This window comes from Rhinoraja longicauda, chromosome 1 (assembly GCF_053455715.1).
Source record: "Rhinoraja longicauda isolate Sanriku21f chromosome 1, sRhiLon1.1, whole genome shotgun sequence".
NCBI lineage: Eukaryota > Metazoa > Chordata > Chondrichthyes > Rajiformes > Arhynchobatidae > Rhinoraja > Rhinoraja longicauda.
This window is the reverse complement of record NC_135953.1, coordinates 121,369,158-121,383,252: the sequence shown is the minus strand read 5'-3', so window position 1 is coordinate 121,383,252 and position 14,095 is coordinate 121,369,158.

Here is a 14,095-nt window from a genome sequence, read left to right as displayed (position 1 = left end):
GAAGAAAACCACAAGAGAATTGAAAAAAAAATTGTTATGGATAGAACAGAAAGGGGAACGAAGAAAACAGCAATTAAGTACGATATATCAAAATAAATAATTAAAATAAAATAAATAAAAGAAGAAGAATTAAAAAGGACAACGCAAAGAGATTACATCAGAAAATAGTCATAGAGCTGAAAAAAAATCCGTTATTCAAGATGAAAACCCTCCAATATTAATGCACAATTATTAATCAAAAAGTGGAGTATAATTATCCCTCAGGGTTAATGAATCAGAAGTGTTTTATGCAAAGGTTTATTTTACTGAAACAGAGATGGATGGCTGTACGGGGACAAATACTGTGCATGAACTGTTACGTCTGAGGTTCATAAGATGTTGGAATTTAGACATGTTAGGATCGAAGAGGTGCAAACATTTCAACAGCCATATAGTAACTGCTTCACGACACCAGTCCTGGAATAGCTTCTGGACATGGGAATAGGATGAACGGTATGTGGTCATGTTTGGGTTTACAGCTGGAACCTAGGATAGAGGAGGAAATTAAGATCAGGGCTGGACCTGGAGATAGAATTACAGATACAGAATTATAGATGGTTGAGCTGGGGATAACAGACTTGGATATATCTGTGAGTCTGTCTTGGATACATTGCTGGAGATCAGAAGAGCGAGTGTCAGGGTGAGTGAAGGGGTGTCATGTTGGAGAGAGGGAAATTGGATCCACTTGCAGGCGAGATCACGGTCAAGTCTGCAAGCAGTGAGATTGGAGAGGAAACAATGCAAAAGAGAAAAGAAGCAATGGGTTCCAATTTCTATAATCATGGGTCAAGGGGGAATCTCTTGCTCCTTCAGCCTTTCAGTCAGGTTGACCAGGAGGGGTCTCGATCCAAAACGTCACCCATTCCTTCTATCCAGAGATGCTGCCTGTCCCGCAGAGTTATTCCAGCATTTTGTGACTATCTTCGGTGTAAACCAGCATCTGCAGTTCCTACACAGGTTCCTGCACAAGTTGACCAGCTTGTTGGCTATGATTAATAGATGATCTCAACATTTGTTTTCCCAGAGGGCGGCAGGTACTAAAAAATGTGTGGAAACCTCAAACTTGCAACAGGCACAGCATTCTCTCTTGAAACAGGATTAATGACTGATTCATGCAAAAAAATGTATCTATCCTTGCCCAATATCACATGCAGTACATTTCCTTCAGAAAAGTACCAAAGAATGCCACAGACCACAGAATCAGAATGACAGGATGATTGCAGCAAAGAGCAAGGTAATTTGGCCAACTGAGTCAGTGCCATTGTATGTAGGAATCATCCATTCCAATCCCATTCCTTAACTTCATAGCCCTAAGAATTGCATCTATCTCCATCACCTGTACTGGAATAAATTCCAGACCCTCATCACTTATGTCATGTTTTGCTGGGTGGGGGGTGGGATTGCTGATCACCTTTTCCTATGTCACTGGGTGCTTGGTCCCTTTATCAATGGAAACAATTCCATGAGACGGAGTTTCTTCCCACAGGCCATCAGGACTATTAACTTTTATAACTCCAGGGACTAAATTTTGTCTTCTCTGTATTAACTGTATTAACTTTATTTATATGCTGTAACTGTCATTCTTTTTTGTGCACAATCCGCAGGCATTGCCACTTTCATTTCACTGCACATCGTGTATGTGCATGTGACAAATAAACTTGACTTGACTTGACTTGACTTGAGATCTAAATACCTCTATGTTAGAAGCCTCTGTTTTTGCAGCGTTCTCAATTTGCTCGAAAATGTTCAGTGCAATGTTCTATCAGGTGCTGAGGGACTTTCGCAGAAAATGGTAGGGTCCTGGGGAGTCTTATAGACCAGAGGAATCTATGAGTTCAGGTGCGCAGTTCCCTGAAAGTGGCATCAAAGGAAAAAGGGAGGTAAAGAAAGCTTTTGCTACATTGGCCTTCATCAGTTGGGATGTTATGTTACAGTTGCACAAGACATTGATGAAGCTGGATATTGTGTTCATCTTGGCAGAGAAGTTTTACAAGGATGTTGCCAGGACTCAATGGCCTGAACTATAGGGAGAGATGGGGCAAACTAGGAATTTATTCCTTGGAGCGCAGGAGGCTAAGGGATGATCATATCGAGGTGTATAAAATCACGAGGGGAATTTACAGGATGAATGTACAGTGACTTTTACCCAGATTAGAGGAATCAAGAACCAGAGAACATCGGTTTAAGGTAAGAGGAGAAAGATTCAAGAGGAATCTGAGGGGCAACTTTTTAACTCAGAGCTGGGTATATAAAATGAGCTGCCAGAGGAGGTAGTTGAGGCAGGTACAATAACAACATTTAAAAACCACTTGGACCAGTACATGAATAGGTAAGGTTTAGAGGGATATGGACCAAATGCAGTCAAATGAGATTAGCTTAGATCTTGGGGCATCTGGAAAAGCTTTTTCAGTCAGAGAGTTGTAAATCTGTGGAATTCTCTGCCTCAGAAGGCAGTGGAGGCCAGTTCTCTGGATGCTTTCAAGAGAGAGCTGGATAGAGCTCTTAAGGATAGCAGAATCAGGGGGTATGGGGAGAAGGCAGGAACGGGGTACTGATTGAGAATGATCAGCCATGATCACATTGAATGGTGGTGTTGGCTCGAAGGGCCGAATGGCCTACTCCTGCACCTATTGTCTATTGTCTATTGTCTATTGTCTATTGTCTATTGGTCGGTATGGACAAGTTGGGCCAAAAGCCCTGTTTCTATCCTGGAAGACTTTATGACTCTAACAAGGGCATTTTCAGATAGGACCAAACAATGAATGAGCAAAAGGAGATTTAAGATAGATTTATAGAAGTTGTGTGAAACTAAATGAACGAAGTGTACTAAACAACGTTAGAGAGCAACGGACACATTAAACATGTATAGGAAGGAACTGCAGATGCAGGTTTAAACCGAAGATAGACACAAAATGATGGAGTAACTCAGTGGGACAGACAGCATCTCTGGAGAGAAGGAATGGGTGACGTTTCTGGTCGAGACTCTTCTTCAGACACATTAAACATGTAGGATTTCAAAATTGCAGAAAAAACTATTCTACATTCTAGATTCAAAATGGAAAGAGCCAAATACAGAAACGGAGGGCAAAAAATTAGTATATTTAGAAAGCTGTAAAGACTGAAGCTACTAACCTGGAAGTATTTAGATTTGCCAAAATCACCCTTTTATTTGTGTGAGGACATATTTTCTATGAAGCCTTACTTTCTCCTCTTGAGTGCCTCTCATTATTACTGATTCATCTTTAAAAAGTATCAATTGAACTCACAATCCAGTTTTGCTGACATCTCAGCTAAGCAAAGTTGTCCTTTTCCAAAATGAGAACCTTTATTCCTGGTCAATCATTGTCCATGTCTATATTTCCCCGAAATCTGGCTGATTTGAGACTTGTGAATCATTGTCTGAATGAGTATTAGGAGCAAGACTCCTCATCATAATTCAATAGTACTTGGAAATTCAATTGATGAATCACAACACGCAAGATTACAGGGTACAAATTCAGCCATGGAAGTCAATCAGGTGTGGCTAGAGGTTCCATAGGGCACTGTCAACATTCAACTCCCATGCCAGAAAGTCCCAGACTTATGTGGAGCCATTGTTAGTGCAAGATTTTTTTGAGTGGTAGATGCTACTGTCCTTGTTAGTGCCTTCATTCACTGGACAAACATGAAGTTTGGTCCATCCTCTTTGCCCTCCATACATTTATCAGTCACCCCATCTATTTCAATGGGGAATTCTTAGCGTGCAGGATCGAGATGGTAGCTAATTTTTAATATTGCATCGTGGTTCGATTTTATTAATAGATAGACATAAAATCTTTTTAATGATTTGTAATGTTTCGATATGTTTTAGTGAGCCTGTTCCTTAAAGGAAAATCATATTGATTTTAATGGTTTTTAAATGTCTCCCACTCTCAGAGCCATTGAAAACCTAAAAAACGCTTTGCAACTTTGTCAGAAGCAGAAGCTCTTCCAAGAGCTCTCTCCAGTTAATGACCATCCAAGGCAAGGTTTGGAGCAAGTTGCCTGAGCCTGGTTATTACTGAATCCGGATCATCTATCTCCGGTCATGGAGAGCCTGCAAGGTTGGCCGGCCGCCCATATCCAGTCCAAGTAATGATGGATGCTTGGGGACTGCAGTGAACCTAGGCACCAACCTGATTCCATCTGGCTTAAAATAACTGAACATAGAACATAGAACAGTACAGCACAGGAATGGATCGTTTGGCCACAATGTATGTGCCGAAGACGATACCAAATTAAACTGATCTCATTTGCCTGTACCACCATTCATATCCCTCTATTCCCTGCACTTCCATATGCCTATCTAAAAGCCTCTATTGTATCTGCCTCCACCACTACCCCTGGCAGTGCGTTCCGGACCCCACCACTGTGTAAAAAACTTGCTCCGCACATCTCCGTTAAACTTTCCCCCTCTCACCTTATAGCTGTGCCCTCTATTGCTGGGGAAACGATTATGACCCAATGTCTACTCTATCTATGCCTCTAATAATTTTATATACTTTTTTCAAGTCTCCCCTGAACATCCGGCATTCCAGAGAAAACATTCCAAGTCTATCCAACCTCTCCCAGTAGTTGGAACCCTCTAAGCCAGGCAGCATTCTGGTAAACCTCCTCCGCACCCTGTCCAAAGCCTTCACATCTTTCCTGTAATGGGGTGACCAGAACTGCAAGCAACATTCCAAATTCAGCCTAACCAAAGTCCTATGGAGCTGCATCAAAGTCCAAACACACTGGAGAAATAGAGTACAATGCACATATACAGCCTTTTCAGTCAAGGACTGATTTCCAGCTTTACTGACTTGAAAATAATTGGAAAGTACGTTTAAGATGGTTAGCTCCTTGTCAACTGTAATGGGTTCAGTCCTAAATAGCCTCTCTCCCTCTGCTGTAAATTTCTATGACTCTAATAGGTACGGAGAGGGGGTTCTGAGGTATGGTCAGGGGTTTCTGTGGCAACAGACGGGATTCGAGGATGGTGTGCTGCCTCCCTGATGCCAGGATCCAGGATGTCATGGACAGAGTGCAGGAAATCCTCAAGGGGGAAAGTGAACAGCCGGAAGTGGTAGTGCATCTTGGCACAAACATGTCGGAAAGAAGGGGATGAATATTCTGCAGCGTGACTTTAGAGAGCTCGGAAAAATGCTGAAAAGCAGGACCTCCAGGGTGGTTATCTCCAGTTTGCTTCCAGTTCCTCGTGCTGGCGAGAGCAGGAACAGGGAGATACAGGACCTGAATGTGTGGCTGAGGAAATGGTGCAGGGGGCAGGGATTTAGATTCTTAGATCACTGGGATCTGTTTTGGGGTAAGGGGGAATTGTAGAAAAGGGACAGATTGCACCTTAACAGGTGGGGGACCAGCATTCTGGCAGGCAGATTTGCCACTGCTACACGGGTGGTTTTAAACTAAATAAGGGGGGGGGGGTGTCAAATGTGATAGTCAAGGATGAAGTTAAAGGGAAAGAGAGTAAAGGGATAGTTAATGACCCCAGAATTAACAGGAAAGAAAACTCACAAAGGGATAGGAGAGTATGGCCAAGTGTAATAGGGATCGATGAGAAGGGTGAGATGAGTAAGGAATTAAAAGTATTGTATATGAATGCGCGAAATATAAGAAGTAAAGTAGATGAGCTTGAGGCTCAGTTAGAGGTTGGTAGATATGACATTGTGGGGATTACAGAGACGTGGCTGCAGGAGGATCGGGCCTGGGAACCTAATATTCAGGGTTATACATCCTATAGAAAGGACAGGCAGGTGGGCAGAGGCGGTGGGGTAGCTCTGCTGGTGAGGGACGAAATTCAGTCCCTTGCGAGGGGCGACATTGGGACTGATGAGGTAGAGTCACTGTGGATTGAGTTGAGGAATTGTAAAGGCAAGAAGACACTAGTTGGTGTTATCTACAGACCCCCAAATAGTAGCCCGGATGTAGGGTGTAAGTTGCAGCAGGAGTTAAAACTGGCATGTCAGAAAGGTAATGCCACTGTGGTGATGGGCGATTTCAATATGCAGGTAGACTGGGAAAATCAGGTTGGTCTGAACCCCAAGAAAGAGAGTTTGTAGAGTGCCTCCAAGATGGATTCTCAGAGCAGCTTGTAGCAGCCTACCAGAGAGAAGGCAATTCGGGATTTAGTGTTGTCCAATGAACCAGATTTGATAAGAGAACTCGAGGTAAAGGAACCGCTTGGAGGTAGTGATTAAAATATGATTAGTTTTAATCTGCAATTTGAGAAGGAGAAGGTTAAATCGGAAGTGTCAGTGTTGCAGTTGAACAAAGGGGACTATGAAGGCATGAGAGAGGAGCTGGCCAAGGTTGACTGGAAAGGGATCCCAGCAGGATTGACGGTGGAACAGCAATGGCAGGAATTCCTGGGCATAATCCGGAAGGCGCAGGATCATTTCATTCCGAAAAGGAAGAAAGATTCTAAGGGGAGTAGGAGGCAACCGAGGCTGACAAGGGAAGTTAAGGATGGAATTAAACAAAAAGAAAAGATGTATAACACAGCAAAGAGTACCGGGAAGCCAGAGGATTGGGAAACTTTCATAGGACAACAGAAGGTAACAAAACGGGCAATACGGGCTGAAAAGATGAAGTACGAGGGGAAGCTGGCCAAGAATATAAAGAAGGACAGCAAAAGCTTCTTTAGATATGTTAAGAGAAAAAGAGTAGCAAAGTAAACTGTGGCTCCCTTGAAGGCAGACATGGGTGAAATTATTATGGGTAACAAGGAAATGGCAGAAGCGTTGAACAGGTACTTCGGATCTGTCTTCACTAAGGAAGACACAAACAATCTCCCAGATGTACTGGAGGACAGAGGATCTAGAGGGGTAGAGGAACTGAAAGAAATTTGCATTAGGCGAGAAATAGTATTGGATAGACTAATGGGACTGAAGGATGATAAATCCCCTGGGCCTGATGGTCTGCATCCCAGGGTACTCAGGGAGGTGGCTCTAGAAATAGTGGACGCATTGGTGATAATTTTCCAGTGTTCAATAGATTCAGGATCAGTTCCTGTGGATTGGAGGATAGCTAATGTTATCCCACTTTTCAAGAAAGGAGCGAGAGAGAAAACGGGGAATTACGGACCAGTTAGCCTGACTTCGGTGGTGGGAAAGATGCTGGAGTTAATTATTAAAGAGGTAGTAACGGTGCATTTGGATAGCAGTAAAAGGATAAGTCCAAGTCAGCATGGATTTATGAAAGGGAAATCATGCTTGACTAATCTTCTGGAATTTCTTGAGGACGTGACAAGTAAAATGGATGAAGGGGAGCCAGTGGATGTATTGTATCTAGACTTCCAGAAAGCCTTTGATAAGGTCCCGCATGGGAGATTGGTGACTAAAATTAGAGCACATGGTATTGGGGGTAGACATGGATAGAAAATTGGTTGGCAGACAGAAAGCAAAGAATAGGAGTAAACGGGACCTTTTCAGAATGACAGGCAGTGGCGAGTGGAGTGCCGCAAGGCTTGGTGTTGGGGCCGCAACTGTTTACCATATATATTAATGATTTGGAAGAGGGAATTAGAAGCAACACTAGCAAGTTTGCGGATGACACAAAGCTGGGTGGCAGTGTAAACTGTGAAGAGGATGTTAGGAGGTAGTATAGGAGTAAAGAGGTTCTTCTGCAGTTGTATAGGGCCCTGGTAAGGCCACATCTGGAGTATTGTGTATAGTTTTGGTCTCCTAATTTGAGGAAGGACATCCTTGTAATTGAGGCAGTGCAGCGTAGGTTCACGAGATTGATCCCTGGGATGGCGGGACTGTCATATGAGGAAAGATTGAAAAGACTAGGCTTGTATTCACTGGAGTTTAGAAGGATGAGAGGGGATCTTATAGAAACATATAAAATTATAAAAGGACTGGACAAACTAGATGCAGGAAAAATGTTCCCAATGTTGGGCGAGTCCAGAACCAGGGGACACAGTCTTAGAATAAAGGGGAGGCCATTTAAAACTGAGGTGAGAAAAAACTTTTTCACCCAAAGAGTTGTGAATTTGTGGAATTCTCTGCCACAGAGGGCAGTGGAAGCCAAATCACTGGATGGATTTAAGAGAGAGTTAGATGGAGCTCTAGGGGCCTAGTGGAATCATGGGATATGGGGAGAAGGCAGGCACGGGGTATTGATTGGGGACGATCAGCCATGATCACAATGAATGGCGGTGCTGGCTCGAAGGGCCGAATGGCCTCCTCCTGCACCTCTTTTCTATGTTTCTATGTTTCTATTTTAAAAGATTCATACGTCATAATGTGTCAGCAAAAATAAACTAAAGTCCGGTCATCTTCATAAATGGAATTCTCTCTGAGATAATCTTTTGAATATACTGTACTGACCAGTTAAAAAATTCCATTCTGTCAATGACCCACTGATTGATGCCATTTGTTTCCTCTGTGCAGGTCCACACATGACCAAACCCTCTAGCGAGGCAACGTCAAATCCTGCAGGACATCTAGCACGTAAGCTCACAGCACAGCCAATGCGACAGAGAATATGGCCTGCATTTGATTGCATTCATTGTATCATTTCGCAATAATTGCATAATTACAATTGCATATTGCAATAAATAAATAAATAATTGTTTGCAATAAGTGGCAATAGTTTATCCAAGTATAACACAAGTTGAACAGTATTACAGTGGAACTAATGATTATTAGTTGTTTATATTTACATGATTCATAACAATTAATGATGACACAATGTAGCAATAGCTTGTGTAATGTGTCTTTATTGTATAGACCATCGTAATGTATATTTAAGTACAAAATAATTCTCTCTTTACTTTTGTACTGAGCTGAATTATTTTCAAACTTTCCTTCTTGTAATTGCATCCATGAAGTGCACGAGACTATTTTTAAAAAACTATTTTTTCCACCTCATGGAAGGACAATAAAAAACAGACAATTTTGCCGAGCTGGAATTGTGCAATTGACTGTGACATTTGGCTGTGAAATGCCTATTGGTTGAGTGGCATGCGTGCTGCATTTGTGTCTTATTTGGCGTAATGGATGTCTGTACATTTGTAACCACGTCCCCATCCGCTGTTAAGTACATTTGTGACATCAAGCAGCACACAATTCCTACTCAATGACCACGATTTCAAATTACTCAACACGCACAAATGATCAAGAATTTAGCAGCAGGAAGGATCCGCCACTATCTGATTTACAGGCTGATTGCTAATTGATTTTCAATGTAAGTTGTTTTGGAGTGTTTGACATATCCAGCACTTGTAACTGAAACAACACGGTTTCAAGGCTCCCTTCCTCAGCTTTCTCCTGGCAAACGTCCAAGCTATTGAAAAACAAACTGGATGACCTTAAAGCTAGACTGTCAGGGAAGTGAAAGATTGCAGGGTGCTCTGTTTTAAGAGATATGGTTCACATCTGCTTCATCTGACTGTGCCATATAACCCGCACTTTCTCACTTTTCCAGGTGGGACTGCATGCTTTCCTCGGGCAAGATAAGGGGGGAGGGGTCGGCTTCCCAATGCACACCTCGTGGTATTCGGTGTAGCAATCCTGATGAGTCCCTGCTACCTGTGCGGCACGGTGGCGCAGCGGTAGAGTTGCTGCCTTACAGCGCTTACAGCGCCAGAAAACCGGATTCAACTCTGGCTACGGGTGCTTGTCTGTCCAGAGTAAGAGCTCCGAGATAACAACATGGACACCCATCAAATGTGGCAAGGCTTGCACGCTATAACGGGCTACAAAGTGAAGTCACGCAATATTGCTGGCAATAATGCATCCCTCTCTGATTAGCAGAACATGAGCTCACCAGTCCTGGCACCTGCAGCCAAGACCATTGCTGGGACGTCAGATTGGCTTCCTGAGAATGAAGCAGCTGTGAGGCCTGGCTGGAGTCCCTGGCTGTGGCCTCACGATCCACGCACCCAGCTGGCAGCATTCGCCGACTTCTTTAACCTGTGTGCTGCACAACTTCATAAGGCCTTATCACCACTGAAAACTGAGCAGATACAGAGAAAGAGAGATAGAAGAAAAGAAAGATGGAATGGGGAGTCCAGGAAGACAACAGCTTCCATTTTCGGCAACCCATGCTCGACTAATGCAACAGTACTGTCAATAAATATGAACCTTATTCACTTTTGCACACAACAGCTCCTGTGTTACCTAACATCTACTGCTGATCATCACAAGTATGTGCCTGGCCTCAGCACAAACATAAAAGCCAACACAATATAAATATTTTTAACTAAAGCAATGCCAATACTGGAGACATGCCAACCAATCACCTTTTAGCATGTGCACCATGCCTCTCCTCAGTTTGCCTGTGATAGTCCTGGTGTTTAGTTTTCTTTAGTTTACTTTACTTTATGGACCTTTGGCCCACTGAGTCAGTGTCGACCAGTGATCTCCGTACACTAGCACTATCCTACACACTAGGGACAATTTACAATCTCTACCGAAGCCAATTAACCTGCAAACCTGTACATCTTTGGAGTGTGGGAGCAATCTAGAGCATCCGGGGAAAATTCACAAGGTCACATGGAGCACATACAAACTCCATGCAGAGAGCAGCCATAGTCAGGATGCTATAAGGCAGCAACTCTACCACAATGCTGCCGCTGTCCCAACAAAGTGGCTACTTACTTGAAGTGGCAGAGATTGCTGAGGGCCCTCCAGGATGACCTTGAAAATGTTTTGGCCTGGTGTCAGATCTGCACGAGAGTAAGGACTGGCTGGCTGACAGCAAAAGCAGTAGAACAATGTTGGCAAGTGGAACAGAAATGGTCTTGCTGACAGTGAACTGCAGACTGCAGGGTCTGCAGGGCCACTCCCACCATGCGAGGCCCCATCCTTAACTGGAACGGCACCTCACCAGTCCTTGCTGCCTATTGTGTAAGAACAAAACAGCAGATGATGGTTTAAACTGAAGAGAGACACAAAATGCTGGAGTAACTCAGCGGGACAGGCAGCATCTCAGGATGGAAGGAATGGGTGACGTTTCGGGTCTGAAGAAGGGTCTTGACCAGAAACGTCACCCATTCCTTCCATCCAGAGATGCTGCCTGCCCCGCTGAGTTACTCCAGCATTTTGTGTCTATCTAGCTGCCCACTGTCAGACTACATATGAAGCATTGACTTGGAATGTGAACCAGAGTGATGGTGTAACTTTGTTCTTACTCTCGTTTTGTGCTTCCATCACATCCTGTTATCACTCTCTGGAAGGACAGAGGCAGAAAGTTAGGACATCCTCGCAAAGGTGGAATAAGGTAGAGGTGTGTGCTCACATGAAACACAACTTGTAGATTATAAGAGGTTAGGGAGAAGTGAGATGGAGGATCGTATCACTTTATCACTGTAGAAGAGACCCTAGTGAGAGCCTCATCTATAATGGAAGAGAGGAAGCCCCGTTTCCTGAAGAATGAGGACATCTCTGACGCCCTAGTGTGAAACACCGAGACCGTTCCCTCCGTAACTCCCTGGTCCACTCGTCCCTTCCTACCCAAACCATTCCATCCCCGGGCACTTTCCCCTGCAACCGCACGAGATGCAACACCTGCCCCTTTACCTCCCCCCTTAACTCCATCCAAGGACCCAAACAGTCTTTCCAGGTGAGACAAAGGTTCACCTGCACCTCCTCCAACCTCATCTATTGCATCCGCTGCTCTAGATGTCAACTTATTTACATCGGCGAAACCAAGCGCAGGCTCGGCGATCGCTTCGCTCAACACCTGCGCTTGGTCCGCGTTGGCCAAACTGATCTCCCGGTGGCCGAGCACTTCAACTCCCCCTCCCATTCCCAGTCTGACCTTCCTGTCATGGGCCTCCTCCAGTGCCATAGTGAGGCCCACAGGAAATTGGAGGAACAGCACCTCATATTTCGCCTGGGCAGCTTGCAGCTCAGTGGTATGAACATCGACTTCTCCCACTTTAGATAGTTCCTCTGTCCCTCCCTTCCCCTCCCCCTTCCCAGATCTCCCTCTATCTTCCTGTCTCCACCTATATCCTTCCTTTGTCCTGCCCCCCCTGACATCAGTCTGAAGAAGGGTCTCGACCCGAAATGTCGCCCATTCCTTCTCTCCTGAGATGCTGCCTGACCTGCTGAGTTACTCCAGCATTTTGTGAATAAATACCTTCGATTTGTACCAGCATCTGCAGTTATTTCCTTATATTACAAAGGTTATTTATCATCTCAAATACCATTCTACACTCATCCAGGGGAAATCATGGAACTTGTTATTCAATACATAAAAATGTCAAAACACTCAAGAATATCACACGAGCTGAAAATACATATCCACGTGCACAAACATGTAGACAAATGTACACAGGGGCACACACACACACACACGCACACACACACACACACGCACGCACGCACGCACGCACGCACACACAGGCACACGCACAGACACACACAGGCACACACACATAGGCGCGCAAGTGCACACGCACACACACATAGGAACACGCACACACACACACACACACAAGAACACAAGAACACACAGGCACACACATACACACACATACACACACACAGGCACACGCACACACACACACACACACACTGTGTCTGAAACTCAATCACGTGAATAATCTACTAAAATATGTGCTGGATTGCAGAAGAATTTATTGCAATGAATTGTGTGAATAAGCAAAAAGTGCTTTTTTTGCATTTGTACATAATAGCATGGCATGACGTCAGAGGATTTAATCATCTCCTGAAGGAAATATGTGCTAAGTAATGTAACGATTGTAATTCTCAAAGGAAAGTATACCCGCCCGCAGTCATAGCTTGAGGCCATTGTGTAAGGTGGGGACTGTGGGAAAATGGTGAGAGAGGCCCAGCAAAGTGAACTCATTGTTCACATGCTGACCTGCAGAATGCAGATTGAGAGCAACCTTTCATTCACCTTTCTGAATGAACAGTTGGGAGCCAGGGTTCATAAAATGAGTATCATGAACAGAATATACACACATTTCCTTGCATTCATGAAATGGAAACATACTGGCACACACATTATCTGCAATTCAATCATGTATGAAAATGATGGTGCATGGGAAAATAAGCTCTCAACCTGTCGGGATTGCACAAGAATTTCTTGCAATGAATTGTGTGAATGAGTCCTTTGTACATTTGTACATCATAACGCAGTGTAATGCAAGAGGCCTTATCATCTTCTGAAAAGAATCTATGCTGATTAAAGTCATGATCACAACTTTGAAAGGGCGAGTCTGCCTACAACCGTTGCTGGAAGTCATCGCCTTGGAGTTGCGGGGGAATGTCAAGATGGAGAAACAAGGAACTGCAGATGCTGATTTACACAAAAGGACACAAAGTGCTGGAGTAGCTCAGCAGGTCAGGCAGCACCTCTGGAGAACATGGATAGGTGACGACCCGAAACGTCACCTATCCATTTTCTCCAGCCAAAATCCCTGACCTGCTGAGTTAGTCCAGCACTTTATGTCCTACAATATTGAGATGATGGCTAGCCAACAAGACCATTCACGGGTCTAGGCAGCGTTCAGTCCAGTCGACTGCCTGTCCCTCATCTGGGCTTACGTCCATGCCCGCGTGACCCTGGGGAGGGAACATACAGTGCTCCCGTGAACCTTGGAGGCCTCCTGAGAGTGGTGAGCACCACGAGGATCACTATCAAGTGTATCATGGATTCGGCTGACAAAGTAGTAATTTGATGGTTGTTGTTTGCAAACAACTTGAATAGCAATTTTGATTAATGTATTACGATGTAAACCGTGAGCGTAATAAAAGCTCCTCATTCAGGAAACAAAAGAGACAATGGCCAGCAGTGATTGCTGAGGTGAATTAATATTCACAGGACTATGTTTCCCATAGTCCTTCTGAACAAACAAGACCCTTGTTCCATCACTTATTTTAAACTCACTGCACCCTTTAAATTTGCTGGGTTTTATTTTCAGGATTTTCAGATTCAGATTAGTTTGTTGTTCAGACATAATGGAATTCCTTATTCACGTGAAGCTCACAGGATAAAGAGTAAACTTACAGTTAATACAATAATAATGACGAGTCCGAAACAGCAGAATGGTGCAAGATTA